Source organism: Struthio camelus, chromosome 1 (assembly GCF_040807025.1).
Source record: "Struthio camelus isolate bStrCam1 chromosome 1, bStrCam1.hap1, whole genome shotgun sequence".
Taxonomy (NCBI): domain Eukaryota; kingdom Metazoa; phylum Chordata; class Aves; order Struthioniformes; family Struthionidae; genus Struthio; species Struthio camelus.
Genome location: NC_090942.1, coordinates 126285544 through 126313460, shown reverse-complemented (window position 1 = coordinate 126313460; position 27917 = coordinate 126285544). Strand labels below are relative to the sequence as shown.

The following is a 27917-nucleotide window of genomic DNA, read 5'->3' as shown; positions in this document are numbered from 1 at the left end:
CAAAGTGAGAGCTTCATACAGGAACTGTGTGGTATAGCCAGCAGTGAGAGAATTCACCTCTCTCATACCATCTGATGTCTCTGCCATAAGATCCTCCTTTGTCCTTGTCCGATGACCTATGTCATTCACACTAACCCACTCTTGTGAAAAGAAGAAATCTTAGATACAAGATATTCCCAAAGTACAGTGCATGTACCACTAGTAGGATGCTAGCGACTTCAAGATGATAAATGAATGCTGCCCACACAGCCCAGCACCTCCTCTGAAACACATGGGAGGTTTTAAAAAGCCAGGAACTACTGCCGTACCGCTGGCATACAGAAAGGGTACAAAAAAGGGAAACATTCACCTCCAGCAACTTTCTAGGGGAGGGTATCAAACACATGTAAGCCCCAGAGGCTGCTGTTGCCACAAGCATTGCTGCCCAGAAAAGGGAGGTGCAAATCAAGGCAGCCAACGGGAACCCCCAGAAGGACAAGGCTGCCTAGGACATCAGAATGTCTTGCTACAACTTTGCCCAAACATACCACCTTGAGATTATTTGTGATCATCCATTATGTAGCTCTGATTCATCCCATAAGTATCATTCTTTTGTCACTGACATGTTTCTTCTGGAAAAAACAGTACTTACCATTTAACTGAAGATTTTATACCAACATGTACATCCAAGGAAGTAGAATTAAAATTACATAGACAACTTTAATTTCCTAATTCTGGCTCCCTGGCTTTGCCCTCCTTCATGTTTCTTTTAAAGAACATTCTGTAAATACAAAGTTTCTTCAGTTTGAGAGGAAAAAAAAAATGAAACCAAGCCCTTTTGTGGCATCCTACTGACAACTGCACAGCTGAGAGATAGGGTTGGAACTTTAACACTTGACTCTCAGCTGTGCTGCTTGAGTCAACTGAATAACTGCCAATAGTTGTGGGTATCACCTTTTCCAGTGTCCAGGCCTGGGAGAGAAAGAAAAATCAAGAAATCCTGTGTTCCAGGTAGTATACTGGAAAGCAGTATTGTCTAGGAGATAATGACCTCTCCCTAGCTGTCCTTCACTTACTACTGCCTTGCCCTAGTTAGCCAGTCCGTCTTAATCTTTCTCCTCTTCCTTGTGATCACAGTGAGTCTGGCCTTACTTGTTGCTTTTTACGCTACTTCTACTCGACATCTATACATTAGAACCTTCATTCATCCACCTTCCTCCACTGCACAGTGCTTGGGAGCCTGCAGGGCCTCACCCATGTGTTCCATGCTGTAGTTGAAATCAATGGGACACGCTTGCACGTTTACGATTAGACGCACTAATACACAGTAGTATGCCAAATATACTCATACACACACCCCATGTAGGTCTACTAGTCTTTCTATTACTAGGAGTATACTAGTTTTTTTTCCAACCTCATTTTTCCTGCACTGAAAAAGGCTTACCTCCCTTTATTTTCACCCTGCCAACTGCCCCTCTCTGTCAATCAAAGACACTTTCACAATCAAATTTCCCCATACTGCAAACAGGCAGGTTCAGTTATTCAAGGCAGAACAAAAAAATGCAACTTCTTCCAAGTGGGGCCCAGAGTGCAGTTTTGGAGTCAGGGCAGTTAGGTCTACAACTGACAAAAGAAAATGACTTCACATCCCAGCTGAAGAGAGAGCATGGAACAAAATGTAATGCAAGAACAATAACAAAACAAAGACATGCCATTTTTTGTAACAATGCAGATGTTAAGATATTGAAAATATTTTTTAGCATGTACCAGGGAACACAAAAGAAAAAACCTAGTGGGAATAGCAGTCTAGATCTACGTTGTTCCTGTACCTTTCATGACGTATACAAGTTTGATTCCGCCCCGCTTTTATTAGCTTAAACGCTTCGCTCCAAATCAAAACTCTTAATTTTTCCAGAAAAATATCAACATGTTAATTATTTTTAAATATGAGGACTCTGTCTAGAGAATTTTACCTGAAGCAACTCTCTCCAGCTGCTTTTCAGCATCTTCATATGTATTATGAAAACGATCTAAGGGAGGAGCAAATATCTGAAGTTTTCTGCTTTCAGAGGCCTGCAGATACACCTCACAAAATGCAGTCACAACAATGCCTGAGCTTTCACACTCCCACTCCATTTTTAACTTCAAGTTCTAGCACGTTGCCCACTTGGCCCTCAAAAAGGTAAGGCAGCATATCTCAATTCCAGTTTGCATCTTTCATTTTGAAGCAGATTTAATACTGCAAGAGTTGATCGTGCACGTTCCATAGTTCGCTATCATGCTTTCCCACCGCCCCCTCCTCTAGAAATAGAGTTTATCTATAGTTGGACAGTCTCTGCGCAGCCTCTTAATGCTCCTCCTTTCCATGTGACCAGACCTTCTGCATATACAGTGGTAGAAGACCCACTATGCCATGACAACACTGTCAAAGTGTTACCATTCCAGGCCACACTAAATCATGAGGTCTTAGGCCCTGCTTAGTGTCAGTCTGGGTCATCTTGCCTGAACACGCCCTGCATGATGGAGCCCTGTTGTGTGCCTTTGCCGTTCTCAGCTCCCAAGGACAGGATCAGTTTCTTGCTTTGCAGCTCTGCTCCCTCCTTTCCCCAAACGACCAAAAGAAAGCACAAATGCAGCATGAGTGAGGTTTGTGAACTTCCCCCCAAGCCAAGAACTGGGATGCTAGGCTAAGTGATTTGACATCCCAGAGGGATCGATAAGGGAGTCCCAGTATCCCAGCTATGTCTTGATTTTCGAGCTTCTAACACCTCCTCAAGAACTGGTGGTCACAGCCACCAACAAAACCCAAAACAAACAAAAATCTAAACAACTAGCTGAGGAGCAGAGACAACTGTCCCAGCCGCCCAAGACTCCACTCTCCGAGAGGAGCAAAGGCATGGCACTGCCAAGCACTGTGATGCTACGCATGTGGGGACTTTGCACTCTGTACAGGCATTAAGTTCATATGAGCACAATAATGAACATGCAAACCCTGGATGCTTCCTACATGCATTAAACTTGCTGAACATATGTTACACAGCACAGTTTCAATTCTCATCTACCCTCCAGGGAAGGGAGAAGATCATCAGGAATACTGACTGAATCAGTTACTATTTTGATAATTCACACAATCTATACACAGCCTTTGTTATCACCAGCAGCAACTCCAGTGTAGATAAGGAAGGGACCTACACACAGACTGAATTACTCTGGTGGCAACAACTCATGCACAGGCATGATGTTTCCTGAGGAACCATACACAAGGTGACAGCAGAGGGACTGCAGGCAGAACAGGGGTAGTAACAGGCTGCTATCTCCACGTCCATTAAAGGATGTTGACACCTGCATTAAAGGAGGCCTTGGGAACGAGGATTATGTTAACAGTCCTATCAAGCCACAGACAGACTTCAGAAGCTGAGCAGCCCCGCTCTAGTTTATTTTGGATAGGAATACAGATTGGTACGAGACAAATCCTTAAGCTGAAGCTTTACAGTCCCGTTTCTGAGAGGAGAACTTGCTAAGGCAACCCACCACACACTAAGATTATTTAGTAGCTGCCAAAGCCAATCCTCATTCTAAAACACAAGAGGAGAGAGAAAAGTTTTAAATGGACAGCTTCCCCCACACATGCACTTTCTGAACAGCTCTGTGACGACTCTGATTTGTCAGTTACCCAAAACAGATTAATAGCTCCGACTTTATTCATGCAAAGGGCAGCGCTTCATACCACATCGTAAGGGAGGACATGCAAACAGCAGCTAACGTGTCAGATAGCTCTGCAAGGACTTGTAGGGACATTGCCCAGACAAGAGTCTCTGGTACCTATTTACCTACCATTGTCACTGCATCTACTGACACAGAGACAGAGGGACATACTGGGCCACTTCTACTAGAGAATGAGCTTTGAGACCTCGGTTTAGTCTGCCTGTGCTTAGTTACAGACTACCAGATTAGGGTCTCAGAAAGATCTGCCAAGATCAATATGGTGATGAAGGACCTGCAAAAGAGAGGAATGCATGCTTAATTTAAGCTGACATTACATTTCTAAAGTCATTTCAATAAATCATGGCATTAAAAGAGAGTTATTTGACTTATAAGCAGCTCTGAGCAGTTTTTGAAAGGTTCAAGAAAGGGATTCTAAAAATACTGGGTGTAACCCATTAAACCTTGGTTTAATGAACAGGGGGCACGGGGGCACACACAATGAAGATGCCTCCTAAGAGAGTATCCCAAAACACAGCTTGTTCACTGGATATGAACAGAAAGCATGAAACATCAAATAGGAAATTTCAAGCCCCCCTTCCCACACTGAAAGGCAAAAACAGATTGGAAAGAGGCAAACTGGGAACAGGAGAATTCCTAGGAGTTCCTAGACATTGTAAAAGAATGCAGAATTTTTTATTTTTTCCCCAGGTAAGAGGAAAGTGCAGTTCATTGACGTATTTGCAAAGTTCCATGTTAAATGTAATTGGGCATACATACAGACTACTCATTTTGAAATACCTATGAAATGCAAGAGGAATTAGAGAACACACAAGCAGATTTATCTCCGATCAGGCCTGGTATTTCTCCCAATTCTGGACAGCATACACAAACAGTACGCAGTGAAGGCAAAAAATGTAATGCAAATGCAAAGCTATACTCCTCCAAGAACATAGAAAGTTGGCTGTATGTCTGAAACCTGGGACCAGAACCTGGACAGCAGCTACTTTCATTAAGTTGTTAGGTCACAATGAAAAAGAGGAGAGCAAAAAAAACCATGTGCCTTGCAGACAATGTTACAGCAAGAAAAGGAACGGGACAATCCCTAGACAGCTAACAGAAGTCAGTTTGCCTATTTTGCTTTTCTATGTATGACACTAGTGGGACCAACAGTATAAAATATAGTCACTAGAACTTGAATATAGAAGATACTTCTATAGGGATGAAAAAGAAGCGCCTTCAAGTGGGACTTAAGGAATTCAATCTGTATAAATTTTCAGTAAGGATAACTAATTTTTTGAACAAAGTACCAGGCCAAATGATAGATTCTCTGTCATCCTCTTAAGTTTTTTCAAGATATTGAGCCCAGCAGAATCACTGTTGGGCAGACTGCATCCTGTTACATGCAAAAGGTTTCAGAAGATAGCCTAAGGATCTTTCCAGCCCTGGAGAAAACAAACAAACAAAAAAGCTCACACTACACTGGATTCTGAGGACTTTATTTAGAAGACTGAGATTAGAAGAAAATATTTGACAATTTAAATAAATAATTTATTTCCTATTTAAAGAAAACCACTTTTAAAGAGAAAGCATTATGAACGAGAAAGCACAACCATTTCCAAATGCCAAGTTAAAGAGATAGAAATTTTTAAGAAATAATATAATTTCTATGAAATATTTTGTACTCATTCTGTAATTGGGAAAAACTCATATGAATGTCAGCCTCATCTCCTACCAATTATGACCAAAATGCTGCCTTTTACTTCCCATCAATGACACATGATTACTGGCATCTTTATGTCAAAAATTGTATGTGAGGACAAAACGAGCATGTTAGTAAAAGGTTGTGGTTAGTTAGGTAAACTCCCCGTGGTAAATTTAGTTATTTCCTAGTCGCACAACTTAGTAAGACAGGAAAGCCTTCTGCCAGTCTGTACCTTCTCAATATAGAGCAACTCATTTCAAACCAAGAAGAGATACAGAGAGTTCCTCATTTATAATAAAGTAATTAATCACTGTCTGTTAACATTCTTTCCTATTTTTGTACCTCTTTTTAGAGGAGTTCCCCAAGCCCTTCTTCCAAATGGAGATTTTGGGTACATCATTAAGCAAATTACTAAATATTAAATAAACAATTCTATGCCTCACAAGGCTACTTTTCTCTGCGTATCTTCCCATACTTCTGCCACCATCAATTCCCTCTCAGTATATGTAGAAAGATTAATGCAGAAAATGAAAACAAAAAAATGTAATATGAAAGTTGTATGCAAAAGAATAGGAAAGTCAAGAAGCACAAATATTAAACCCACTCACATTAAAAACTGAAAAATACTACGAAGACAATCGACTTATTTTGGTTTCAACAATGGGCTTCTGTAGGCACTCTATGAAATACAAATAATGAAAATGTTACAAACATGAGTTTGGAATTTAACTTTAAATATATGAGAATTTACATTTGAATTAAGTTTCTGAATGACAGTAAGTAGACTAATAGCTGATACGATGGAAAAGAGAAGATAATGACTTTAGAGAAAGCAAAAGAGCACACAGTAATGGAATAAGCAAGAAGTCCTTACACTTCACCTGGTGTCTAGTATCTTTCTTATCCTTCAGTAAGCTATTTTACAGCAGAAAGTATTTTATTCTAGAAGTTACAATATCCCAGTAATAAAAGTCTATGTATAGTGAAACACCATATACATTTCTAGTAGCATAAGATCATTATTGATTTCATAGACTGTAAGCAGGCATTATGCAAACACACATCAAGGGATAAAGAGGAGGCCTCCAAGATCAAGATCTCTTTGCAGACAGTCCTGTTTTGGTAAAATTCTGAACTTTTTCCAGGGCAAGAACAAAGATATGGAAACACTACAAAAGCTGAATCAAGTTAAAATAAAATAATTACAAGTTTGTAACAGCACTACATGATATTTTAGCCATGTATCAGCTTCAAAAGACTGTTCAATTCACCTAAGAAAGACAGAAGTACAGTTTTCTACATGTCAAAACAGGACAGATTTTTCAGCACTATAAGAAAAAGGATGAAATTAATGATACCAGCCACCAAGCATTCGCAGCACAATTATAAGACAGGTGATCTAGAAAATACCTTTCTACTTAACTAGTCCTTTAATTTCTAGCAGTCACTAAAAACTGAAACACAACTCATGCATAAAAATGCTTGCAGCTTATATTTTGTACAAGCACACGTAGTTTAAACCAACACATAAGTACACAGAACTATAACCTAATAAAGTCATAATAATTAAAAATTCCTTTTATTTCTCCTCTTTTGATACATCTAACCACCACTGGCAGCAAGATCTAGCTCTTCACCAGTGCCTATCCAATCCAATTTTGCTGCACCTACAAGAGGTAGAAAGGAGCCTTTGCCCTTCATTATGGGACTGCAGAAAGAGCAAAAGGATTACTTCAACTGGCACCAGCTGCAAAAGCTGCTGGCTTCCTCTGGAGGGCAATTCAGAAAACAGCCTAACTTTGAAACTCAGAATTGACCTGGAAACCCTAATTATTCTCCATTAACTATGGAGGAAACACAGTTCATATTCCCGTTAGACAAAAGTTAGCCTTTGTGAATGCCCCAAAGTCAAGAGCGCTGATGCTCTTCAGCTAAAACTTATGCAGAAAATAATGCCTAAAAGAGGGAAAGAAATCTAGCTGACAAACTGAGAGCACAAAATGGATTTGTCACAGGGTAAGAAAAAGTATGATAATAATGAACAACGCAGTAAAACCAGCTTGAAAGAGACTAGATAAATTCAGTGTCGAAAAAATGCAATAATCACAGTAAAGTGACCCTGCCTTGGAACAGTGGGGAAAGTAGGATATTTTCAAGGTGTCTTCCAGCCCAGTGTCTAAAACCAGCAAGATTAATGGAAAACTTAAGTGTCTCTAAGCGGTAACTGGGTACCCAGTTTTAGAATAATGGAAGAGAAGGGTCTCATAAGGTCTTGGAGTAATACAGGTTGGTAATGGAAATGGTAAAAGAACATTTGAGGCAACTAGAGCAGGCAACAAAAACATTTATGAGCCTTAATACCAATGCAGCAGCATTTCTTTCACCACATAACTAAGACAACACACAACCACCGCCCAAGGAAAATCCTGTTCTATTTATAAAACATTTGGTATGAGAGACAAACCCTTCTATCTTCATTTTTGATACACTTTTGTATAAAATATCAAACTTGAGAGGTAAAGATCCATAGCATTTTGTTCATAAAATATTCTCCAGCTCAAATTTGGACAAGTTGAGGGATGTACTTGGACATAGCACATCCACCGTAAAACAACAGAAAAAAGCTCAGAGAATGGTCAGCAAAACTCAAATGAAAAACAGGGATTAGGTGTATAAAGGGATTTATTTGACAAAATGACTGTTAAGTGGTTTTTTTTTTAATATAACTGTTAGGCATTTAATCATTGATTTGCTTGAGCTATGTTTTCCTTTTTGTCCCCCCCACCCCCACCCTAGGGCTTTTTATACATTTTTGTAACAATCTGATTGAGTTAAACATAAAGAGCCTGATAAGCATGAAATTTAGGAATGTGCTCCTCTTCCCCACCACTAGCACAATTTAATGTCTACTACTAGCTTCAAAAACCTTGCCTGAGTCCCATTGCCCATCAAATTATTTAGTATCTGTGCATTGGATTACTGCTACACGTTTTTCTTTCTTAAACCTCATTATTTACATCAGCCCACTTCTGCAAAGACTTGCAGCTAATTCTGACTTTAATTCTAACTCCCTAAGAATTTTCCAGTTTCTCAGTTTCATATTATCCACAGGTTTGGTTAGCTCTTACTATGTTCCATGAGAACATAGTAATGGTAATTAATTAATGAGAACTAAATCAAAATAGAATTTAAGGGACAAATCTTTCTTCCAGTTTGAATCATTAAAATAAAATCAAATTGAAAGTAATTATTCAGCCAGTCATGTTTTATGAACAGTTCAGCAAAGCATTTAAACAAGAAAGTAGCCTAGCTAGCTTCAACTTCTTATGAGCTTTTGAAGTTTTGCTGAATCAAAGTCCTATAGCAGACTCCTTGAATGACTGCTACCTAATTAATGTTTCAAAATTCATTATGAGCACCACTACCACTCTTTCACTCTCTCCCCCAAAACTGCGATGCAATCATTTTTTAGGATTAATTTTTTCATGTTCTGTCTGCAACAAATTTGTGCAATAATTTTTTAGCTTTGTAGGATAACACTGCAGCTTGAACTTGAAAGTTACAGTTTAAAATACAAGATGCTGTCAGTAATAGAGATGTGTATTTAATCCAGGAGAAACTGGTCCTGATTTAACAATTTTAGGAGCACTGGAGGGCAGAGAAAGAATAAATAAATAAATAAATAAAAAGATGTACAGAGCAAGTGCCATAGCACTCTTTAGAGAAATCACCAAGACTTCCAGTTCTGAAAAGACTTACTTCCATACTTTTTTAGATTCACTTTAGCCATGATGCCCCACTTAGCTTCAAGCGAAAAACTCAAAGGCTCTATGCTGGATATGCAAACTTGTGCAGGTTGGAGTCTAAATGTATAGCTAAAAAATGACATTTGATAGAGTTGTGAAACATGTCTGATTTTATACCAAGGTATTGAGATCCTCTCCCCTGAACTGCTCAGTATTTCAAAAAATGTTTTGAATTCACAGAATTACATCTAACCAGTAGTTCTCCCCTTCGTTATGTTCACGTATGACACAGGTTCAAACAGAAAGAGAAATAACAGTTCTATTAGTTCTTTCCTCCTGAGTAACTACCGACAAGTTCTTCTCTTGTGATGAAGCCTAAAAAAGTGACTGCTGCAATGAGGCAGTGATGGAAAAGGATCTGCCCAAGATCACATGAACAATGTTTATCAGGCCTCAAGTTTTAGCTGGACACAGCATTAGAGCTCTGGATTGCTGGTAGTCTTTGGGAATTTAAGTTAAGAAACAGAAGACTGATGAAACAGGATGGAGAAATGCACTGCCCCAGAACAGTTACTGCCTCTGGATGCTGCAGCTCCTTGAAATCCTACCTTGCTGACGCTGGTCCTAACACTGGATGAAGTAAAAGGCTCCAGTGCTTACAAGCTATGCACTACTGCTCCTAGCTGATTGCAGACTGGTCCCCAAAGCAGAAGCCAGAGGCCTACAGTAGGTACACAGGCTCCTGGATCTAGGCAGTGGGAAGAGCTAGGTCTCGGAAGGACAATGCAGAGTGTTGATCCAAAGCTGGAAACACCCCAGGCCTAGCTAAGTGCCTGATCTTAAATCCTACTTTAGCCTTGACCCTGGGCTGCTGGCTAATGCCTTACTTCCATTTGCCATCCAGAACCTAGAACGGTCATCTGAAATCAGGTACCCATGCTCACTCTTTCAGCAGATGAGCAAGACGCTTTTCAAACGGTCTGAAGGGAAAGGTAGGGAAGCAGTGCAGGGACTTTCCTCATTTAATAGCCTTGTGGCTACAGTGCAGACTTACAAAGGAGGAAATCCTTCTTCAAAAACTGTTAAATATTCATTACAATTAGAAGTTATTTGGGCTGGGAGAAAGGGAACGAGGGAGACAATATTTACAAGTTTCAGGAAAAATTGATGGAGGCCAATTTGGAAAAGAAACAATATAAAATTTGGACAATTGAGAGATTAGCAAAGATAAAATTGCAGTGAAGTGAATTAAAAACAAAGAAATGAAGAGAGAAGAGAAGGTATATCTAAAAAGAAGAAAAAACAACTTGCAACAACGTCAGTCCCTTGAATTAATGGACTTGCAGTTTCTTTGCATCCTCAGCAACCAGGGAGATGCAAGGCTGTAGGAAGTGACATCAGAAGTATGCCTATCCCTGGCCAGAAGGCTCAGCAGACACCTAATAAACTGGTTTTTGTTTTGAACTTTGGCTTCCACTTTACGTAAGGGTTTGTAAGAGTTTACAATTTTATTTGTGAGCAAAGCAGACTTCACATAACTGAAATCTGAGTCAAGGACAGCATGTGACTTTCATTTTGACTTCAGAATTATTAATATTTTTATTACAGAGTGCACAATCAATTCAGTTATCAGGAACAGTAAGAACAACCCAGATAAAAACTAACAAGTACAATCAACTGTTTGTAAGGTAAGAACATTAGAGGATAACTTCAGTCAGTAATTCATCCCAAAACGAAAAAAGAAATCGCTCAAGTCTGGTTGCTATTAGTACACATACAGAAGTTTCTTAATATTGCACCAAGCATTCTATCTTCTCAGAGCATTTTCCATTAGAAAAATCTGTCTAGCTGAAACAGTTTCCAAAAAAATGTTTTCATTGGATGAAAACGCATAGTAGTGTCCATTGCTTAACTGAGAACTTTAGGATAAATACTGCTTAAGAAAGGTGTGCTTGGTTGATGCATACTCGTTTCTACTCTAAAAATTATGATTTATGGTTTAAAGTATGGTTTTAAATAGATGTGAAAGTCTAACCCCCAAGTGTAGTACTAGTGAAGTTCTGTAGTGTCTGGTTCCATATTAGTTCAGAAAAAAAGAAAAAAAAATGGAAATCTACTGCCATCTGTGCTAACAAAAATCTCCTTTAATGTCAGACTGCCAGCGGTGCAGCAGCACTGCCTTAATACATAAATTATGAAATAAAAAACAAGAAAAGCAATATATTGTTTTTCTTTGGCATATCTTGTTATAGAAAGTGAAAATTTAAAATTTGACAGAAGAAAGTTTTGTTACTGTTAAACAAATAGCAAAACTCTAGAGAGCACTCAAGGGGATCATCAAAATAGCTAACCTAAAAAAAGGACTGATCCTTCTCCCGTTTTTGTGAAGCAACAAAGAGTAACGGGATGAGTGCTGGAATACGTAATTAACCTCGTTTCAAACAGGCTGTACTCCCTCAATTTTGCAATTAAAAAAAAATTCCATAGGATCTCTTACTATATGAGTAATTTACCTTTTCATTTATAATTGTTCACATATGAAATATCCACTTCCCTATGAAAACTCTGAAAAATGTATTTAGCTGGTATTGTCTCTCTATGTATTTTTATCCTAGTACCACAGGAATCAAGTGGCCTGCTAAAATATTTAATAAGATCAGGTCTCATGCTAACATTTAGAATGGGCATATTCACAAAAGCCAACTTTAACCTGGCAGGGGATGGTCGTCTTTGGCTGCAGCATCAATCTTTAGCCAATGCGGCCGAAGAGACTCCTGTAGAGGGCGATTCAGAGCAGGAACCAGCTCTGGGGGCCGTATGTCACCCACTGGAGGAGCCGTTTTGTTTTTACTGGCCCCAGGAGCCCAAGGCGACTAATTTTCTTCAGAAAGAGTTAACCTTGGGTATACTCCAACCTCTGTCCCTGTAACTCCTTACAGATTATCGTATTCTAATCATTCTGGTTCTGTAACGGACTGCTGGCTGTATTTACATAAGTTCATAGCCCTTACCACTCAGACATTTCTCTTCCTAACTGCATTATACTATTTTTCCTTAATTTCATTTGTTACTTGGGTTGGATTACTCTAATTCTTGCTCCATAACTTTTACATCTTTTCAATATTTAAATATTATTTTCATGTCTAACAATCAAGTCATCCTTTATTCTTAATAACCTATTTTCTCCAAGTCCTTGCTCAGTCCAACTCTAAATAATGTAACTTCAGCCTGTGTATGTCTGGATAATGAAAGAACCTAGGTATAATCTCACCAAGTTTATAGAAAACTTTATAGAGATTTTCTCTCTCCTGTTCATGATTCAAAAATCTCCATTTTGCATTTTATTTATATATGTAAGCCTGTCTCAAACTTCTTCAGGGTGAGTTTTATTTTTGCAATTAGAGTTTTAATTCAGTCCATCTGAAAAAAGTCTACAAAGAATACAAAGTGGCCAGCAAGCCATGAGAAAGCACAGAACAAAAGCTGCATATAGACACATCAGAACATAAAGAAAAGAATATCAAGTCCCTCATGTAGGCACCAAACTTATCAATGTGGTATAAAGACGACTAGCACAGTTAATAGAAAACCACTTTTTTTCCCTCGAGAAGTCATTAGAGGCAGAAAAATGTCCTTCTTAAACACTTTTTTCCCACTAATAAGTCTATTCTGCATCAGGATTGGCATAAGGTCAGCATTTTCTTCAGGGGACTATAATTTGTCTTCATTTTACTTAAGAACGGCCTTATTCAGTCAGGCCAAAGACTGAATGTAGCCCCCATATTTTGTCTGTAGCAAAGGCTGAGATCAGAGGCCTGGGGAAGAACATTAGAACAGGGAAAGTATGCAGAGCTGCACCTCAAGATCTCTCCCCTGCTTTCGACAGAGACGGTGGCTTGTGTTCCTCTAAGCAAAACGTGGTGCTTTTGCACAGAAAACCCTTTATGAACTTCGCCAGGAATTCTTCTAAAGGATTTTTGAACCTAGATGATCTTTTAGCATGCACAGTGGTTCACAGCTTAACCATGCACTATGTTAAAAACAAATTAAATAATAAAAAATACCCCACACCATCACAAACCACACATATTTACTTGTTCTGAATCTGCCACTTGGTAATTTTATTTGATACCCTCCGGGTCTTGTTCAACAAGAGATAGGTTAATGATCATTCCCTATTCATCTTCTCCATCGCAATCTTGGCTATAGATTTTTTATCATATTCACCTTCAGCTGTTTCTTTGCCACACTGAAGATTCCTAACCTATTTAATTACTCTTTACCATCACTGTCACCCTTCTCCCTACCATTTCTAGCTCTACTGATACCCTTATTAAAAAAAAAAAAGTATCAGAACTGCACCCAAAGGTCAAGATACAAGCATAAGCAGTTTATATATTGACATAACAGGTTTCTGTTCTGTTGGCTCTTCTTTCCTAATAACACCCAATATTGCTTTTTTTTTTTTGACCAGTCCTGACATTTAATTGATGCCTATAGAGAACTTGCCACAGTAAATCCAACATCTCTTATTTGAGTGACAGTAGTTAGTTTACAGACTCAGTGACACAATAATAGGATTGTTCTCTCCTGCATGCATTACTTTAATATTAATCAGCATCAAATTTCATCTACTGCTTTATTCCCAGTTGCTAAGTATCATAAGAGCCCCCTTTGGCTCTTCATAATTGGCTTTTATTTTTGCTACTCTAAATAACTTAGAACCACCCTGCACTCACTTTTCCAAGATCACAGATGCTTATACTGAACAGTGCTAAAGGCCCTAGCACAGATCCATGTGAAACCCTACTGGTGATCTCCAGCCCCATTGTGAAAACAGATCATTTACTCTTATCCCATCTTGTTAGTCCACGAGCAAGCTTTCCTCTTATGTCATACCAGTATCATTTTGCGAAGCGTTTTTGGTGACTAGTTCTCAAAAGACTTTTTGAAATTCAAGCATACTAGATCACACTTAATCACAGCCTCAACAAAGAACTTCAAAGAACTCCAAGAGCTCTATAAGGCAGTTCTCTTATGGCAGTGCTGACTCTTGCCCATTATGTCAAATTTGTCCATCAATCCACTAGTTCTACTCTATGTTACAGTGGCCAACAAATTGTCCAGTGTGAATGCCATTTATACCTGGCCTCTTCTTTCTTGTAAGCTTCTTGAAAGCCTTCTTAAAAACTGGTATCACATTTGCCACCCTTGATTTCTCTAGTGCCAAAATAACATTGAGAGGTTAAACACCATTTATATGGTCAGCAGTTTTACACCTTGAGTTCCTCTAGAGTTTCTTGACCTGGGAATTTGTCATAATTCATTTTATCAACTTGTTCTAAAACTTGTCTTAGAAGTACTTTGATTTGAAACAGATTCCCCAATGGGACCTTTCTGCTTCTCTCCCCACAGAGCAAAGTTTCAGTTTGTGATCTTTGTACTCCTACACAGTGAGTATGGATGTGGATAACTCAGCCTTTCAGGTACAGTGCAATCTTCTTCAAGCACTTTTAGTTCTTAGTCATTAGATATCTTTCTGCTCCTTACAACCTACTCTACCCTACTGCATAAAAACAAACTTTGTTGTTTTTTTTTAATTTTTTTTAAAAGAGTTGGAAAAGCAGTTAGGTGGCATGCATTTGTTCCAAACTGTAACCAGTATCCGATCTCCACACTGGCTGGAAGCATTTTAATCTTTTGGCTGTTCCTTCTACCAAGCTTCATTTCATAGGCCCCCCCCCCCCCCCCCCCATGAGTGTCCCACTAAATACCCTCTCTCCGATAGACCTACACTGTCACACTTTAGAATCAGGTATGCCAGTATCCTCCGTCTTATCTTTTAGCCTTCTAGCATTTATATAGCTGCATTTCTTAATTTGGTCTACATAGGCTTCTGTGCTACAGTCTAGATGGGGCTTAATTTGTTCAGATAGCTCTTTTTTACTTAAGCTTTGTCAACTTCAGTCTCAGAAGCTCTGTCATCTTGACTTGCATACCCTAGCCTTCTGCCTGTTCCCATGCAGAGTTCTGGGATGACTGTGCAGAATGCTGCCACAGAGGTCTTGATTTTTAACCTTCTGTTTAGCCACTCCAGTTTTGCTTCCCGCTCTCTTCTTCTAGCTCTCCTCTGTTACCAGCACCTCTCTGCCAGCACTAAGAGATTGTCTAAACTTCTTTTGTTGTCAACCACCTTTGAAGGTGGTGTGCTCCTTTTAGCATCATATATCCAGTTAGTGGCACCCCACTGAAATAAGTTTTCTCCTCATGACTGGATACACCTCCTGCCATCTGCAGTCAACACCATGCACAAGTATTTTTAGAGCAAGAGGATACTTGGCCATCACCCAAAATTAAGGTCTTACCTACAGCATAGGATTTCAGGATCATTACTCCTTTACAAGTCTGATGCCCTCCTACAGCAGGGCATCCTTACTATTGCCCAGCAGCAGCCAGCCTAGAGAAAGCAGTGGGAGCATGCACTTGGAGCTTTACTTTACATGTTTGCTGATTCAGGATACCTTCCTTATGTTTAGTGTTGTGGCTAACAGGATGTACTCTCACTTCTTCCTAAGAGCGAGCTCACTTCAGCCATAGAAATCTACAATAGGCATCATCCAATGGTGTAACTACCCCCTTGGTTTAACAACTGTATTAATGATGTTGAGATTAATAAGAAAGCACTACTGTTGTTGACTGGTGACCTGATATCAGCCTCACTAGCCTGGGAAGTGAGAGTGTAAACTAAATGGCCTCAGACATATTTTCCTCCCCCTCCCCCCATTCCTATTTGTTTTCTTTTGTTTAAAGGTGGGGAGGAAATAAAAACCCATCCACCCTTCGCTCTTGACTAGTCTGTGTCTTTTGGGGGAGGGAGGGAGGGAGGGAGAGGGAGGGCATTCTATCCCCTGGTCAGCATTACTAACCCATGGACTTAATACACTTTCCAGGTTCCCAAACATTTTCAAGACAAACCTATACAACTACTAAAGAGAGAAAGTTTATTTTTCCTGTGTAAAACATGTCATTTACAGATAATATACATTTTGATAAAGTAGGATTGTCCAACAGGTATAGTCTAAAAGATTACATTCCTCTTCAGGAGAGTGCAAAACAACCAGTTGTATGCACCCTTAAACGCGGTTATCTTAGGACAACAGAACACATCAAAATGGAATCTCAGGACAGTTTTCAGCCAAGATACAGCCTCTGTTGTACTTTTAATGAGGACAATACTTAGAATACCACTTAATTTGATGCAGGATGTATTTATGTAACCAAGACTTGCTGTTTCAAAATGAGTTCTTACATAATCAGATTTCCAGTTTAGATTTCTCACTATGAATTCTACTTTCAATTATGTCATCTGCTATATTAGTTATAATGCACATAACTTTCAGAAACAAAAGAAATCATTTTTGCAACCACCACCACTGTTGCTATCTTCATAGACAAGATGATTAAACATTTGTATTTTAAAAGATAAACTTCTTTATTATACAGTACAACTTAACACTGAATAGTTGATTTGTAGTACAGGCCTGATTTTCAGTTGACAGAAAATTGTTCTCCTTTCCACTATCAAATCTAATTTAAAGTAACCCAGTGTAGTGCAAATACATTAGATACTTAGTAATCTCCAGTAATGGCAGGGAAACTCATCACAAATTGCTGAATGCTATGAATCGTCTCGTGAACGCATAACTGTTATACACTGCAAAAGGCACTTCAACAAGTACTTTCATTCATTCATGTCAATGCTTCATAATTAGCACAGAGAAATGTCTGTGGATTGAACTCTCGAGTATCACACTGCTTAGTTACTAGTTTCTTTTTATTTAATATTTTGGTGAATACTTGATGTAATGAAGACCCCACTAAAATTTTGTGCCAATGACACACGGCATTTTCATTTTCTGTTCTAATTATGTTATCACAAACTAATGAACTCAACATTCAAAGCCATAAGCATATGCTGACCTGAACTATGCAAGCAGTTCAACTGATTTGAACAGGGCTATTCACATAAATTTTGAGTATATTTAACTGCTTTCCTCAATATGCAATAAAAAAATAAAAAACAAGACATGCTACATAGCCATACAGACCTTATTCAGCTTATCACCGCTTCTTTCCTCTTGCCCAGCTATACTTAAGCAGGTCCCCACTCAGAAATAACAGGTGGTGAATAACAACCTGATAGCCTGGCAAGGATGGTTAGAAGAACTCTTCTTGGCAGAAGAGCTCCCAAAGTCTAGGCTTACTCATTTCTATTTTTTTAAAATTCACTTTAGAAACTGTGATAGTTTCTTGGGATATTCTACGCAAAGCACAGCGTATCATGAAAGCACACACGCAAGCCCCACTCACAGATTAGAGTCTTACTACTCACTAATAGAGAGACAGTTGCTATCCAGACAGCTTACAGTTCCAGGGTTTGAGACCCCAGGAAGCTATAGCTCAAATGCATTCCCTGAACGTTTTCTAATAGGAAGGGGAAAAAAATGACTTAGATTACCCATAAACTGTTAGATTATAGTAATGCAGGTGCTCGACATTCTATAATCAGCTGACTCGTTGTACCTAATAGAATGGGCTAAGAGCATATATCATAATTGAAATGAATCATTCTATCCGCAGATGTGCTTTACTTTCCAACCAGGGCTAAGTAAAAATGTGCCCGAGTTGGGTTACTGCAGGGCAGCTGACATAAGCCAACTTGGTCATTTGTGAACACTTGTGGTTTAACTATGTTCCTCAAGAAGCAATTTAAAGGTTTAGACAAAATGCCTTCTTAGACTGGAATAGGAATGCAAAAAGAGAAATATATTAATAAAAACAGTGGCAGTTGCCTTTTGACACTTCTTACTAGGATAAGCTTCCCATTCACACAATTCCTAAAAAAACCCTCAAGCTCTAGCTCTGAGTTTCTGTCCTGTCCTCCATGCCTTCCCAGGAATCCTGGAATGTGGGCCTATGGACTAATTTCTGTAGGCTCTGCACAATGAAGTAAGCATACAATAAAGTATTTGCCTTAAGCTAACGCTGTTAATTAATGAGAAAAATTAATCACTAAGTAGTGTATTTCCCTTTGCTTTGAAATACAAAAGGGCTAATCACGAGCTCTGATTATATACTGCTTATTTTTACATATTTATTTTATATTTGAATCAGTGTTATAAAACGCTTCCATCTTACAGCTTTATTTTCCTTAATGTCACATGTGCTCCATAACTAGACAGTTATTTGAAATGGCATCTTCTTAATTTCATCTCTGTAATTCTCCTCATGCTTCCAATTCTTCAGAACCCAAAAATAGTACTGAAAAAGACATCAAAAACATCCAGACATAGGAACTTTCTGCTGTACCTCAAGTTTCTCCATTTCAACTATTACTGGATGCAGGACATACTGCTAGCTTTATCAATACAAAGTCTATTTACTAAAAAAACCTGATCATTTTACCTCTCAATGCTTCAATTCTTTATATTTAAAATAAACCATGGGTTGAAGGCGGGGGGGGGGCGGGGAGGGGGGGAAGAAGACACCCTTACATATTGCCTTCAGAGTATTTCTGTTCACTTCAGTTATCAAATACAGATTTTTCCATAACATTTTGATTCAGATCTCACTGTGAACACATTAAGTGATAATTGGTCCAGAAATACCTATGAGCCAGGAATGTCAGAAATACAGTAAATACTGGGAGCACCATAGGTAGCTGTATGAATCACTTCACATACCTGTGGTTTTTCAGGTTCCTGTGCTTAGTCATGAGTACACTCTCTTCATTTTCTCATACACAGAAAAGGATTTCTGCCAATTTTTGTTCTTGGCTTCTACACTGCCACCTGTAGTCATATAAGAGAAATTAGCCATATTTTATGCTGTAAACCCTATCATCACAGTATTTCAGCTCATGTGCTTTTCTATACAGCCATTCTATAGTGTCTTCCTCTAAAATGGGTATTAATGTTTACACAGAGCTATCTGCTATTTTCTCTTGAATAAGTTTCAGGAAGGGGAAAACAAAAGATTTCAGCTTAATTTAACCCAAGAGAACGTTTAAGTCTCCAAAAGACAGATAATGGCTTGAAAGATTTTTGCATTATCCCTACCATTTAGCGGACACATCATAACTTGGGCAGAGCAAGGCAACTTCTGAAGTGAGAATACAAGCAGCACAGCATTATTTGATAAATACAAACAGTGAATTCAATTTGTTCTTCCATCTGAAAAGTAAACACAGTTTTACAGAGATAGTTTTCATGCTCAGCCTAGTTACCTCACATAAGTTGTAAAGGAATGCATATAAAAATAAAGCTAACGTTCAGAAGAACACCTCGGGGTGAAAGTGATCTTGAACCTTTTATTTAAGCGTAACAGAAATACTAGGTTTATTCCAGGCTCGTTGCAGTTTGAGCAACATGCCACAGATTCAGCAGAATTAAACACTTGCATATAATCAAAACAAGAACTACACACATTGTACCTAGAATACCCATGTATTTATCATGTTTTCAGGAAAAGACTAAGTAGAAAACTAACGCCTTCCTTGAAAAAGCCTTTGGGCTTTTCAGAAGAGGGGTTTTGCCGCATCGCCAAGTTTCAGAATATAAGCTTTTGGCAGAATAGGCACTTCTGCACGCACGCCTACTCCCCCTCCTTCCAGTTAAGGATTGCTCATATCTTCTCTGGAAGCAGCCGTACGCACACTGCCCAGCGTGCTTCTATTTGGGAAAACGTTATCAAGTCATTAACGGACGAAACTAACTCATTTCACCACGCCGCTGCGAGCGCAGGTATGACTCCTGCCGCCCGGGTACCTTGCACCCATCACGGAGCGTTTCGCATACAACACTACGTCAATAATAATCACGGCATAATCACAAACTGGAATAGAAACCGAAATCAAACACGATTTTTCCAAGAACAAGTTTCTCGAAAAAAAAGAAAAAAGAAAAAAAAAACCCCGCAAGTGACGCCTGCCCGCGCGCGCCCTGAGGCACGTTTCCAGGTACACCTCGCCGTCCCACGGCCATGCCGCACCGCAAACGCGCCCGGGCTCCCGCGCCGCCGCCTCCCGCCCCCCCCCCCACCCTAACCGCCAGGCTCCCGCCCAGGTGCGCGCCCGCCGCCCCCCAACCGCCGCCGCGCGCAACGCCGCCCCCCCCTCCCCTTCACTGCGGCGCCCCCCAACCCCGCAGCGAGGGGGCCTCCCCGCCGGCGCAGCGGGGGGGTGGAGGGGGGCCCCCTCACAGCGGCGGTTTCAGCCTAAGCAGGTTTCCAACCTACAACAGGGTCCGGCCGCGCCGCCGCCCTCCCTCCCACCCACCCACCTGCGCTCGCCGGGCTCCTCGCGCTGCCGCAGGATGAGGCAGCGGCGGCGGCTCCTCCTCAGAGCGCGGCTGCCTCCCGCCGCCGCCGCCGCCGCCGCGCAGCCAGGGGGAGCCGCGCCGCGCCGCGCCGCCCGGGATTCCTGCGGGCGGGCAGGGGGGAAGCGGGGGGCGGCTCATCGCTCGGCACAACCTCCCGCTCCCTCCCAGGCACGTTTCTGCCCCTTCCCTTTTATCGCAGGGCCGAGGCTCCCGCTGCCGCCGCCGCCGCCGCCGGGCGGGGGGCAGCGCCGCTGCCTACACGCGGCCCGCCCCCGCTGCCGCCGCCGCCGCCGCCGCCGGCCCACCTGTGCGCGGCCCGCCGCCGCCGCCGCCCCCGCTGCACCTTCCCCCGCCGCGGCGGGCGGGCGGCGCTCGGCCCCGGGGGCGGCTCCCACCTGTTCTCGAGCCCCCGCGCGCGGCGGTGTCCGTGGCTGTGGGGGCGGGGGGGGGAAGGGAGGAGGGAAGGGCTGCTGAGAGGCCTCAGGAGCGCCCAGTGCCTCCTGGCAGTGCAACCGGCATAAACAGACGGTCCCGGCCCGGTCAAAAAAAAAAAATAATAAAAAAAAATAATAATTAAAAAAAAAATCTACATATGCAGGAATATGCTGGAAACTCCAGGTCTCCGGGGCTCGCTGACATCTGATGGTGAAAAATGACCTGGCTGGCGGCTCTTAAACGCAATGCTTACAAATTCTGCAGAACCAACAGGTAAATAAATACGAGTGAGTACGGGGAAAACGTCTGTATTGTAGTTAAAACGGCAGCAGAACTTCAGCCTGTCCGTGCTGTCGTAGCTCCTGCGCTAGCTGAAGAGCAGCCCTTGCCCTACTAGTAGGTCTCTCCTTCCCTAGCTTTTGCTCAACGCACTGCGATTGGGAAACCAACTCTGTATTTAAATTATTGGGTTTGAATCTTTTTTGATCAGATGGGTTCCACAGTGAGAAACTAACATTACAAGAATACAGTTGCGTGATCTGGCAGTCCAAGTAAGTTCAGAGGGGGCTCTGGGAGAGCTTTAGTGCATTGATGCAGAGTCATACTGACTGATACGACACTATTTTTGACTTTGTAAAATAAAAATCTATAACATTAATTCTTGTCACAGCAATAGATTCGACTTTGGCCAAGATGGTCTTTGTTTCTCACACATTTTACTCTTAATTCTACGTTTCAGGACCTAAACTTTTCAAGGTAAACCAAAACGCCATACAGTCATAGTATAAATTATGGTATCAAGCTGTATTCTGCTGATATTAAGAAGTAAGCTGCAAAATTAAACTAATTTACCATTGTCTAGTCTTTTGCCGAATTAAGCTTATTTTCAGTTCCTCTCCTCCGAAGTCTCAGAAGTGAGATACCAAACTACTGCCAGCCCTCTGAATATTTAACGAGCACTAAGCCAGAAGTCTGTATGTAGTAAAATTAGCATGTATAACAAACATTATATTTTTTTTTAATACCAGCATGGGATACCAACACTTATTTGAAAGAAGTTTAAACAATTTCACAAAAGAGGTTGCTCTGCCATTATCTGATCATTCACCCACAGAGACAAGTAAACATTGATGCTATGTCTACAAGCTAATCAGAATGCAAAAAGATCAGAATCAAACAAAGCTCTCCTCAAAAAAAGTATAAATAATCTTATAGAGAAGAGGATAAAAATTGAGACAGGCGTTTAGAAGAAACATTTGACTCTGCTCCAGCCCAGCAGATGCTTCTGGTCTTTCATTCCAAAGATGTAACCATCTATCAGCACACTGGTTTGATACTTTAGAAGACAATGTGAACACTCCAAATTTGGTTTCCATAATGGCTTACAAAGATAACTGTTAAATATATAGCATTAGCTTTTACGGGTAATAGGTAGTAATATCAGAATATTTCATCTTTAGACTTCAGGTTTATCCTCTTGCTCTTTGAAATTATAACACAAGAGATTCAAAATATGATAGATTTTCCAGTTTTCCTTCTTCAACTGAATTTTGATTGAATTTAGCTAGCAGCTATCAAGAGTTAAGTACGCTGAAATTCCATAGTTACCTAGAACGTGGTCTGTCAGTGACTTCAAGGACTGGCTGGTTGAACTGTCTCTCTTCGGCAATAGATCAGCAATAAGGCAACACTGACATGCCTCCAACCTAGAAAAATTAAGTCGTTTTCCATTAACTCCTCCATGCATATATTGTTTTGTCTGCAGGTGTCTTTCCTATAACTGTTACAAAATGTATTAAATTCTAGAAGAAAGTTCTTGTCTTTTTCAGTGAAGCATGTCCACTGCATAGGTTGTTTCTTAAAAAAAAAAGTCATCACTTCTTTCATGTCTTACATGAAGTTGCCCTTAAATCTAGTCCATCAGAGGAAAAATGTTGTCTTTATTCTGATTTTCAAATCAAGAAAGCAAGCTTTGGTCACTTCACAATGAATACTAGTCAGATGCTGTCATATTTGTCCTGAGTTTGTGAGATGCAGAAAATCAGATCAGAGCCATGCCCAGAATCTCTTTCTTTCCCCCTTTTCTCCCCTTGCCCACCCACTGCCTTTTTTTTTCAGCAACTCAGGTTTGGAAGAATAAATTCCACTGTTACAATCACTCAGAGACAAACCGAACGCCAAGTGAAATATTATTCTCCCCAATCTGACAAGAAAACTTATAGGATGGAAACACCCAGAAGATTAAACCCACTTCATTTGTATTATGCTCCAAAAAACATTACTTGCCACTTTACCTATGCTCCCAGAATACACACGGCAATTGCTGTGGCAATTGACAGTTTCCAGTTTTCCAGATGATGAGCTGTGACTCAGTACTCCTACTGATATAGCTCAATGCACCATCCATTTGCTTTATGTGGCGGTAAATCAAGTCTCCCTTTCCTTCCTCCAGAAAGTGTTAAACACAGTTTTGTGCCTGCTTGTCTAATCTACCACATGACGCTCTTCCGAGCCCAGCGCCTGTCCAACACCAGACCAGGCAGAACCATTTCTACCCTAACGTTTTTCTAGACCAACTCCTTATTTCCGTTGCTACCCAAGTGTGCCTGCTTCTCCAAGAATGCTAGCAGTCCAGGTCACCTTAAATGCTGCTGCCCGCTCTGTCCAGCCTGCACTGTCTTCTGTTTTATTAGCTAGAAAAGTCTGAACAGCTGGCACAGAGCTCTCTCACTTTGTGTCAAAGTACTTTCTAGAAATTACTGCTGGAAAAAATAATATCTTTTTCTATACATGCAAAATCCCTTAGAAGAGTTAGCGATGCGATGAAGCAGATATTGCTCAATTTAAAATCAAAGGAGTGCCTTCAGTCTATATAGTGGGAAAATGAATTTGGCGTAATAAAGCTAACAGCTGATTGAGGAAGAGCAGCAGTATGGATCCTTTAATGTTTACAGATGAACACACACAAGTCAAAGGCAAAGCTAGGATAGCTCATGATGACTATAAGTAGTAGTAAGGAGATAAAACACCTTCATAACTAAGTTTAGCAATGATGTATTTTCTCATAGGAAAGCCATTTTATTTATTGCCCATAGTAGCTATGGAAACATCATATAAAACATTTAACATGCAAGAATATTATGCTAACGAGAAATTTGTGTTAAATAGCCCTTATGAACTATACATTGCCAAATATATTACAAGGAACTAGAAAGTGATACTAATGCTAGGCATTCATCTGGCTTTGATTTGCTATGCACAGTAAAAATCAACACAGTCCAAGAAGGTTACTTTAATATTTTGAATCTCTGTGAAAGCTCTGCAAATTTCCCAAGTCGATACTGAGACGAAAGAGAAATGGACAGAGCTATACCAGTCAAGAGTACAAAAGATGCTTTAGTTAAAACTACTAATTTGGTATTAACATTTACTTAGAGATATTCATTTGCCAACAAGCAGTGAAATTCAATTCAGTGAACTGCAGATGTGGGAAAGAGATTAAGTTCCTTGACATGAGAGTCAAAAGATTGAGGGAAATCAGCTAGGAGTGGGAAGCACTGATTCGTGGTGGTAATGGGAGAAGCGTGGCCAGACCACTGCAAAGCTAGGAAGATGTTATGATCACACATACTATGTGTAAATACTATGTGCAAATTACACTGCAAAGGCTGTGCTTTCATCTAAGACTAGCAAACCCTGGAGAAAAAGGCTGATCCCCCGGAACAAGTTACCCCTCAAGGAATTTACTTTATCTGAAATCACTAGGGCAGAATACCAGTTACCTATAACAACAACTGATATCCTCACGTTTCATCTTTCCTCTCAGGTTAAATTCTCATTCTTCTATTAATAGAGGCCTGAAAAACATTCTTCTCCTTCTTTTGAAAAGAGTATCTCAGAGTTATAGTTAGTCATAACGTGTTAAAAAGACTGAACAACATTTTAAGAGACTAAGCTTCAGTGAAATTGGCTGTTTGAATTTGATATTAATTTACAGTCATTCCAGATCCATTGTTTTGGAGATACAGACTCTCAACTTACGGATTCAAGAATGAAAGGGATTTTCCTTTTCTTCATTACTTACTATTTCTGGTCTCTTCATAGCAGATAAGATCATACCAGCAAACATCCAGCTCAAGCCAAGTAAGGCTAGAGTACCAATTCCATGGAAACATAGTCTTTTAATAATACTCTCTTAGTTCATCTGCTGTCCTTTAAAAGTCTTCCCTTTGCAGTGTATGTTACAGGTTCACAATCAGTGCAGCTTCTAAATTCAATACGTATCATAGTATCAATATTATTTCTTACAATGGTCTTCACCGTAGGTCTGCTCAAGCCCTCGCCATGCTCTTCCCTCACTGGATTTCAGTAGACCTTAAGTCACTTTTCTGTACAGTTACGTGGGTTATCCTGGAGCTGTCTCCAAGAGAAAGCCAAAAGCGATACCCTTTGCACATATGTTTCAATAATGGTTTTAAAAGAACTGTATTTTTCACTCAAAATAGAAGAGCTTAGCTCTAGCAAATTAGGAAATCATCAGATTTTTTTTTATCTGCTTTGCAACTGAGAGTAGCTAACTAGGGATTTACAAATTGGGTGGGCGTGACTACCTCACTCCCTGGGAAGTATGTCCATTTTTGTCTACAAACAGCTAAAGTCATATTTACCTCTGCATTTATTAGCCTGTTTTCTGATGCAACCGTTTCCTGGACCAGGCCTGCCTTGAGACACCATGGTTTGTTACAAGTGATGGCAATAACACTGGCACGTATTTCTAAAAACTGCTTTGCAAATCAATGTACTTTCTCAAATGGTTAACCAAATAGCTGCCATGATAATGAATCGCTGCAGTTCTCTATCAACATCTCCTTCTGCCTGCTTACACTTCTTTAACAACTGCGTGGCTGGATAGAAGGGATGTTACAAGGCCTCTCTGTCTGCCCTCTGCAAATCATAACAACAGCTTATAACACTGTGATCCTTTTTATGGGCTGATTGCCTTCTAACACTTCAGAAGTCTTTCTAAGTCTTGAGAATATTTCTTTAGGACATATTTCGGGTGACTCTTGCCTCTAGCTTACAATATAATACATACATTTATAAAGTAGCTATACTACAATAGCAATGAATAGGATATTCACATGGTTAACTACCTAAGCAAGAGATGTAAAACATCTTGGAGGGAAAGTACTACAGAAATCTCAAATTTTACATAAGCAAAGGCCAAACTGAATTTTGGGTAACTTTGATAAAGTGCCAGCTCCTTCCGTGATACTGTCCTGAACTTGCAGAGGATGAAACTTTCTAACTAGAGTACAGTGGTATCACTTACGTGAGCGCAAAACACTTGTCACCATTCAGTAGGCTTCTTTCAAGTGATGAGAATCTGAGGCTCCTAAATGATAAGCTTAAATATCAAACGCTGAGCCACGACAGTCTCATAGATCTGGAACAGCTGGAACAGCAGGTCAAATGATAAAATATAAACTCTTCATTGGCAATTGTTTTGGTTAGTGGAAAAACTTGTCAAATGCATGATGTTATGCAAAAAAGCATGGAAACAGCTTTTTAGCTTTCATGTTGAATAATTTGCACTGTTTGAGGTAACACGGTATATTTCTGAATTGTCTTCCCCCCCTGCCCCAATCAGTTCAGTCTCATTCTGGATCTTAGATTTTAATTTAGCCCTTTCAAGAGGGAAGCATGAGCCACGAAGTTCAGGTTCTGATTTGGGTCCCAGCTTCTGCAGAGTCTGCTAAATGGCCGTATCAGTTCTTTTGAGTTAGGACCCTCTTTACACTTCCTCTTTCCTACTCCCAGGACAAAGTGGGAGGTGGTATCTCCTACTTTGGTTCTGACAGCTAGATAGAGCAAGGGTTGCATTCCATTGCCTTGCTTGATTGTGAGGGCTGCACCAAGGATGAAAATCAACATAGCTAGGGAAAAACACATGCCAAAGCAGCTAAATAGAAGCTGAGCTTCAGATTTAAGAGTGGCCTTTTCCGCAAATCAAGGCTTTTTTTTTCTTTATTTCTCTATGTTGCAGGGTTATATTTTAAATGTGTTAAAACAGAGAATATTCCTCATGTGAAGTGATTAGTTTTGTCAGTAGGTCTAATACAGGGTTGAAATTTTTTTACCATCTACATTTATTTAATCATGGACTCATATGCCCCAATTACTTCACAGGGGCACAAAAATACCAAGACTAATACAAATGCCTACACATGGTTCAACAGCCTTTTCCTACATTTCCCTATGCTGAATTTTCATTTGTTATTAGCAATGACTGATTCTTAAACAAGCTGTAGTAAGAGATGGAACATTTTATTGCCAATTGTGAGATGAATGAATGACTCCTGAAAACAGGTTGACCAAGATGCAAGGCACTAGCCGGTAACCGCTTTATCAAATAAGAAAATCAATCCACAAAAACAGGAGGAGCGACAACTTGCAATTGCTCTTGGAAACTGCGAGTCTTAAAAGTAAAATCTTTGGGTTCTTTTCCTCTCCTGAGATTAATTTTCATAAAGGGTGAATCAATACCATCGAGGTCAAAAAAAGAAAACTGGACAAAGAATGCCGTCACCATTTCTGTTTCTTACAGTTTCTATAGATTATTTATTCAAGTTTCAACTAATGTAGGAAAAGTAAGACTGTAAACGCTGTAGGAATGTCTTGCAGTCTGTTCAGGGCCCTTAACAAAACAGGATGCCATTCCCAGCTGATCCTGAGATATAACTGCAGTGAACATTATTAATAATAATAATAATTATGCACAAAATAACCTGACAGGCTATACACGAAGGAGCATAGTATCACATGTCAGAATGGAGGATTATAACAGTTCCTTTTTGGTTTTAAAAATAAATGGGCTACCTGAGGCTCTAATTCCATGAATCTATCAACATGCAGGTTCTTTATCTTAACTAGAACGTATTGGAAATTGGGCAGTACCCACCAGGATTTCCT

General features: G+C 40.1%; 1 protein-coding gene across 10 annotated transcripts in view; it reads right to left on the bottom strand.

Moving 5' to 3' along the window:
- The window catches only part of LOC104147126 (uncharacterized), a 221630-nt gene that overhangs the window by 182558 nt on the left and 11155 nt on the right, over positions 1 to 27917 (bottom strand). For 3 of the 10 annotated variants that reach the window (XR_011135714.1, XR_011135715.1, XR_011135719.1), the window contains exons 1-3: positions 20472 to 20774; positions 19251 to 19364; positions 18876 to 18983 (exon numbers count right to left, since the gene is read on the bottom strand). The gene's annotated coding sequence lies outside the window, so the exon portion shown is untranslated. The other 7 variants (XR_011135707.1, XR_011135712.1, XR_011135711.1 and 4 more) reach the window with 7 other exon arrangements.